Here is a 7500-nt window from a genome sequence, read left to right on the forward strand (position 1 = left end):
ACAAAACACAGCGCCATCTGTAGGTCTCCCGCGGCATGACGTCCTGCAACGACGATACCGCCATCTATGAGACGCCAAGCCGACCAAGACATCGATGGGCCCACAGTGCCCATCATTCGACCCCACCCACAAAGCCTGCGTCCTCTGTCGACCACAGCACCCCAACGCCAGCGCCTCTGCCGCACGAAATCGTGGACCGGCAATCACTCCACCTGCGCCCCACTCCAACCGCCCAACTCGCAACTCCAGCGGATGAACGGCGGACCTTTCCCGCAGTCGCAATGTGCAATCCACCCCTATAACATGCGTTTCATGAAGAGGTACGTCCAATATGCGACATTCCCGCTGTCCCTATACATGAGCTGCGAGCTGTACCAGTTACGAGCTAGAGACGCGATCGCGTTGCTCTCTGTACGAATGCCGATGCTGAGCGGTCAGCTAGGAGGCGCTCCATCCATGTCGGTACCGGTGAGCGTTGCACTCGCAGTCGCAAAAACGTACGGCAAGTATATTACTCGGAAGAGTCAATGACAGTCCACGCCCCCCTGCGTGGGAAGAGTCTTTCTAGGCCATGACCCACCGGAAGGGCGCAGCGTCCCCCACCCCAGACATGTGACGTCACACCATCGGTATTGACGACTAGACTGATTCCTTATAATCATTTGCCATACACCGGTGGAAGCTGCCGAGACGAGTAACTACATAGCGGGCTCGCCGTGTCACTAATGTACAGAGATACAACAGTTTCGACTGGAACCGGATTAAACGTATACACGGCGCTGATTAGTAATAGATAGAGCCATCAGAATACAGATAATGTATACAACTGTCCGTATACATGCTGAAAGACTCTGCTCACAATCACAACCACACGTCAGCCACACACCCTTATCACGCACTACTCTCTGCCTGTAACACGCACACAGACAATATGTAAGCACCAGCATGGAACAACACCCAGTGCATCCTCTCCGCCACATTAGACAATCCACACTGTCATAACCAGACTGGGAGGTCCACTCAGAAAACAGAATATCCCACCCACCCGACAACCACCATTGCTCAGCCAAGCCACCAACACCCACACATGTCCTACACAGGGGTGCACCCAACATCACAATACTGCCTCCTCTCACAGCACACAAACAATGGCAGGAATGAAAGACACAGGTCTGCCACAAGCATGGAATGAGAGCGCCGCCTGTCATGAGCCAAAGGTGCATCCTGACGTGGCAAATCAGATGATGCCGCAGGCATCCACTTACTATAATCACAATCAACAAACCGGCCGCCCCGCCCCCCATTAAACCTTTCCTTACAACAATGTGTACCTTAACCTAACCTATATCGTACCGTAACCTAACCTATATCGTACCGTAACCTAACCTATATCGTACCGTAACCTAACCTATATCGTACCGTAACCTAACCTATATCGTACCGTAACCTAACCTATATCGTACCGTAACCTAACCTATATCGTACCGTAACCTAACCTATATCGTACCGTAACCTAACCTATATCGTACCGTAACCTAACCTATATCGTACCGTAACCTAACCTATATCGTACCGTAACCTAACCTATATCGTACCGTAACCTAACCTATATCGTACCGTAACCTAACCTATATCGTACCGTAACCTAACCTATATCGTACCGTAACCTAACCTATGTCGTACCGTAACCTAACCTATGTCGTACCGTAACCTAACCTATGTCGTACCGTAACCTAACCTATATCGTACCGTAACCTAACCTATATCGTACCGTAACCTAACCTATGTCGTACCGTAACCTAACCTATGTCGTACCGTAACCTAACCTATGTCGTACCGTAACCTAACCTATGTCGTACCGTAACCTAACCTATGTCGTACCGTAACCTAACCTATGTCGTACCGTAACCTAACCTATGTCGTACCGTAACCTAACCTATGTCGTACCGTAACCTAACCTATGTCGTACCGTAACCTAACCTATGTCGTACCGTAACCTAACCTATGTCGTACCGTAACCTAACCTATGTCGTACCGTAACCTAACCTATGTCGTACCGTAACCTAACCTATGTCGTACCGTAACCTAACCTATGTCGTACCGTAACCTAACCTATGTCGTACCGTAACCTAACCTATGTCGTACCGTAACCTAACCTATGTCGTACCGTAACCTAACCTATGTCGTACCGTAACCTAACCTATGTCGTACCGTAACCTAACCTATGTCGTACCTTAACCTAACCTATGTCGTACCTTAACCTAACCTATGTCGTACCTTAACCTAACCTATGTCGTACCTTAACCTAACCTGTATTGCGCCTTAACCTAACCTGTATTGCGCCTTAACCTAACCTGTATTGCGCCTTAACCTAACCTGTATTGCGCCTTAACCTAACCTGTATTGCGCCTTAACCTAACCTGTATTGCGCCTTAACCTAACCTGTATTGCGCCTTAACCTAACCTGTATTGCGCCTTAACCTAACCTGTATTGCGCCTTAACCTAACCTGTATTGCGCCTTAACCTAACCTGTATTGCGCCTTAACCTAACCTGTATTGCGCCTTAACCTAACCTGTATTGCGCCTTAACCTAACCTGTATTGCGCCTTAACCTAACCTGTATTGCGCCTTAACCTAACCTGTATTGCGCCTTAACCTAACCTGTATTGCGCCTTAACCTAACCTGTATTGCGCCTTAACCTAACCTGTATTGCGCCTTAACCTAACCTGTATTGCGCCTTAACCTAACCTGTATTGCGCCTTAACCTAACCTGTATTGCGCCTTAACCTAACCTGTATTGCGCCTTAACCTAACCTGTATTGCGCCTTAACCTAACCTGTATTGCGCCTTAACCTAACCTGTATTGCGCCTTAACCTAACCTGTATGGCGCCTTAACGTAACCTGTATTGCGCCTTAACGTAACCTATATTGCGCCTTAACGTAACCTATATTGCGCCTTAACCTAACCTATATTGCGCCTTAACGTAACCTATATTGCGCCTTAACGTAACCTATATTGCGCCTTAACCTAACCTATATTGCGCCTTAACCTAACCTATATTGCGCCTTAACCTAACCTATATTGCGCCTTAACCTAACCTATATTGCGCCTTAACCTAACCTATATTGCGCCTTAACCTAACCTATATTGCGCCTTAACGTAACCTATATTGCGCCTTAACCTAACCTATATTGCGCCTTAACCTAACCTATATTGCGCCTTAACCTAACCTATATTGCGCCTTAACGTAACCTATATTGCGCCTTAACGTAACCTATATTGCGCCTTAACGTAACCTATATTGCGCCTTAACCTAACCTATATTGCGCCTTAACCTAACCTATATTGCGCCTTAACCTAACCTATATTGCGCCTTAACCTAACCAATATTGCGCCTTAACGTAACCTATATTGCGCCTTAACCTAACCTATATTGCGCCTTAACCTAACCTATATTGCGCCTTAACGTAACCTATATTGCGCCTTAACGTAACCTATATTGCGCCTTAACGTAACCTATATTGCGCCTTAACGTAACCTATATTGCGCCTTAACGTAACCTATATTGCGCCTTAACCTAACCTATATTGCGCCTTAACGTAACCTATATTGCGCCTTAACGTAACCTATATTGCGCCTTAATGTAACCTATATTGCGCCTTAATGTAACCTACGTTGCGCCTTAACGTAACCTACGTTGCGCCTTAACGTAACCTACGTTGCGCCTTAACGTAACCTACGTTGCGCCTTAACGTAACCTACGTTGCGCCTTAACGTAACCTACGTTGCGCCGTAACGTAACCTACGTTGCGCCGTAACGCAACCCACGTTGCGCCGTAACGTAACCCACGTTGCGCCGTAACGTAACACACGTTGGGCCTTAACCCAACACACGTTGGGCCTTAACCCAACACACGTTGGGCCTTAACCCATCACACGTTGGGCCTTAACCCAACACACGTTGGGCCTTAACCCAACACACGTTGGGCCTTAACCCAACACACGTTGGGCCTTAACCCAACACACGTTGGGCCTTAACCCAACACACGTTGGGCCTTAACCCAACACACGTTGGGCCTTAACCCAACACACGTTGGGCCTTAACCCAACACACGTTGGGCCTTAACCCAACACACGTTGGGCCTTAACCCAACACACGTTGGGCCTTAACCTGCTCTGTAATTGTCATACGACGCGTTAAATTAGTGTAGTGTTGCCTAACTGCAACCCCCGCAATATAGTTTGCTACTCGCACTGCCCGGTCCCCAGTGTATCGCTTCATGTTAAACACCTTGCAGCTATACACTGTAATGTGGATGGCAGCAGGACGTACATGCTCAATGCCCTTTGCAGTTGTTCATTGGCATTTGCAGTTGTTCATTGGCATTTGCATGGCGAAGCACTTAGCCTACGCTGTGGTACGGCCTGTGTCAACTGTCCGCTGATGTTGTACGTCCAAATCACACACTGTACTGCACATTGGTCCTCATGTACTGAATGATACATCGTGGTACATGTGACCGTACAACGACTGCGCCAACAACGGCGAACCATGCGGTCCAAATGTTGTGCACTCAGCTACGTGTCGTCTCCCTATAAGAGCTGGATTGCAGTGTGGTATGCCCTGGATGGCGATCAGCATGAGCCGTCTGTTGATGTAGTGGCGCGTGTTGTCAGACGTAGTCGTCTCTTCTCACACACCGTGATAGCATGGTGCACTGCGTTCCACATCTGCGACATGCGACAGAGGCCGGTTGACAGTCGTTCGCGCAATGGACATCGCATACGTACGGGGGCCACCTTCCACGTGTTCGCGAAGCGTGCACATGTTGTTGCGTGTATGTGGGCAGACATAGTGTGTCGTGACACCTGACACAGGCATGCAACAATCGTTGAATTTGCAAATGGCGATGGACGCCTACGTTTGCTGGTGACGTTACGCAAATGAACAACTGGTAAACCGTTGTGGTGCGGTTGTTCTCGCTAGAGGTGAATCAGTGATGGCGACGATCGGTTGAGCTACCAACCGGTTGTTCCAGCGATACCCACCATGCCCACGAACGTGAATGGCATCTGGGTGTGAAGCGATACGCGGCGGTGGCTGGGTGGGACCGTCCCCGGCCGGTGAGGGGGGGCCTCCCGGCGTGCTGGCCGCGCGGTGCGTGGGCGCACGCGCTACAGCCGGCTGGTGGGGGCGGCCAGTGGCAGGCGCGCCGGCCGACGGAGGCGGCAGGCGGCGCAGCTGCGCGCCGGCGCACCCTGCACGCGGCGCCGTGCGGCCAAAGTAGGTCCTCGCGGGCCCGGTGCGAAGCGCGGTGGACATCTGCAGTGTGCTGGTCCGATTGAGGACTGTGTGCGCTGAGGATGCGCCGCCGCCCGGCGCTCGGCGCCGCGACGCCGTCTGCTGCTCGGTCGCCTCTGCGGTTCTCGCAGGTGGTTTGTATCGCAGCTGTGCGGACGTGTTGGCGCGTGCGCTGTGCTGGGAGAGTTCGCTTCGGCACCCAAGTGGGGCTTTTGTCCTTCTGTGGCGCTGGCGTTGGAGCTGCCGGTCACCGTAGGTGGCGCGTGTTGTCTCCCGCCGGCAATGCCACGACAGCACGCTCCCGGGCCTCTGTCGGCAGCGGCAAGCTCAGTTGGGAGCACGGGTGGTCGCACCTAAAGCGTCTACTCGCCAAACTCCGGGCGATTGCGCCTCTCTCGAACCCGACCAAGTACTTAGGACGGCGCTGCGCGCCGCCGGGACCTGAGAGGGTTTCGAGGTGTATGGTGCAGGGGAGCTCAGCCTCCTCCTGTTTGCAGAATAATTGAGCGGACGCTTGCGTGTTCGCGCGGGCCCCCGGGACACACTCCCGGGCGGCCGGCTGCTCAGCTCTAGTTGACGCAGCTCCCTGGTTGATCCTGCCAGTAGTCATATGCTTGTCTCAAAGATTAAGCCATGCATGTCTCAGTACAAGCCGCATTAAGGTGAAACCGCGAATGGCTCATTAAATCAGTTATGGTTCCTTAGATCGTACCCACGTTACTTGGATAACTGTGGTAATTCTAGAGCTAATACATGCAAACAGAGTCCCGACCAGAGATGGAAGGGACGCTTTTATTAGATCAAAACCAATCGGTCGGCTCGTCCGGTCCGTTTGCCTTGGTGACTCTGAATAACTTTGGGCTGATCGCACGGTCCTCGTACCGGCGACGCATCTTTCAAATGTCTGCCTTATCAACTGTCGATGGTAGGTTCTGCGCCTACCATGGTTGTAACGGGTAACGGGGAATCAGGGTTCGATTCCGGAGAGGGAGCCTGAGAAACGGCTACCACATCCAAGGAAGGCAGCAGGCGCGCAAATTACCCACTCCCGGCACGGGGAGGTAGTGACGAAAAATAACGATACGGGACTCATCCGAGGCCCCGTAATCGGAATGAGTACACTTTAAATCCTTTAACGAGTATCTATTGGAGGGCAAGTCTGGTGCCAGCAGCCGCGGTAATTCCAGCTCCAATAGCGTATATTAAAGTTGTTGCGGTTAAAAAGCTCGTAGTTGGATTTGTGTCCCACGCTGTTGGTTCACCGCCCGTCGGTGTTTAACTGGCATGTATCGTGGGACGTCCTGCCGGTGGGGCGAGCTGAAGGCGTGCGACGCGCCTCGTGCGTGCTCGTGCGTCCCGAGGCGGACCCCGTTGCAATCCTACCAGGGTGCTCTTGAGTGAGTGTCTCGGTGGGCCGGCACGTTTACTTTGAACAAATTAGAGTGCTTAAAGCAGGCAAGCCCGCCTGAATACTGTGTGCATGGAATAATGGAATAGGACCTCGGTTCTATTTTGTTGGTTTTCGGAACCCGAGGTAATGATTAATAGGGACAGGCGGGGGCATTCGTATTGCGACGTTAGAGGTGAAATTCTTGGATCGTCGCAAGACGAACAGAAGCGAAAGCATTTGCCAAGTATGTTTTCATTAATCAAGAACGAAAGTTAGAGGTTCGAAGGCGATCAGATACCGCCCTAGTTCTAACCATAAACGATGCCAGCCAGCGATCCGCCGCAGTTCCTCCGATGACTCGGCGGGCAGCCTCCGGGAAACCAAAGCTTTTGGGTTCCGGGGGAAGTATGGTTGCAAAGCTGAAACTTAAAGGAATTGACGGAAGGGCACCACCAGGAGTGGAGCCTGCGGCTTAATTTGACTCAACACGGGAAACCTCACCAGGCCCGGACACCGGAAGGATTGACAGATTGATAGCTCTTTCTTGATTCGGTGGGTGGTGGTGCATGGCCGTTCTTAGTTGGTGGAGCGATTTGTCTGGTTAATTCCGATAACGAACGAGACTCTAGCCTGCTAACTAGTCGCGTGACATCCTTCGTGCTGTCAGCGATTACTTTTCTTCTTAGAGGGACAGGCGGCTTCTAGCCGCACGAGATTGAGCAATAACAGGTCTGTGATGCCCTTAGATGTTCTGGGCCGCACGCGCGCTACACTGAAGGAATCAGCGTGTCTTCCTAGGCCGAA

The 7500-nt window shown here is 51.5% G+C and overlaps 1 non-coding gene across 1 annotated transcript in view; it reads left to right on the plus strand.

The window, feature by feature from the left end:
* Window positions 1-5889: 5889 nt before the first annotated feature.
* The window catches only part of LOC124572253, a 1910-nt gene continuing 299 nt past the window's right edge, over window positions 5890-7500 (plus strand). The window contains exon 1 of the ribosomal RNA XR_006972006.1: window positions 5890-7500. This exon is cut by the window's right edge and continues 299 nt beyond it. This is a non-coding gene — a ribosomal RNA (small subunit ribosomal RNA).

Source organism: Schistocerca americana, unplaced genomic scaffold (genome assembly GCF_021461395.2).
Source record: "Schistocerca americana isolate TAMUIC-IGC-003095 unplaced genomic scaffold, iqSchAmer2.1 HiC_scaffold_179, whole genome shotgun sequence".
In the NCBI taxonomy this organism is placed as follows: Eukaryota; Metazoa; Arthropoda; class Insecta; order Orthoptera; family Acrididae; genus Schistocerca; species Schistocerca americana.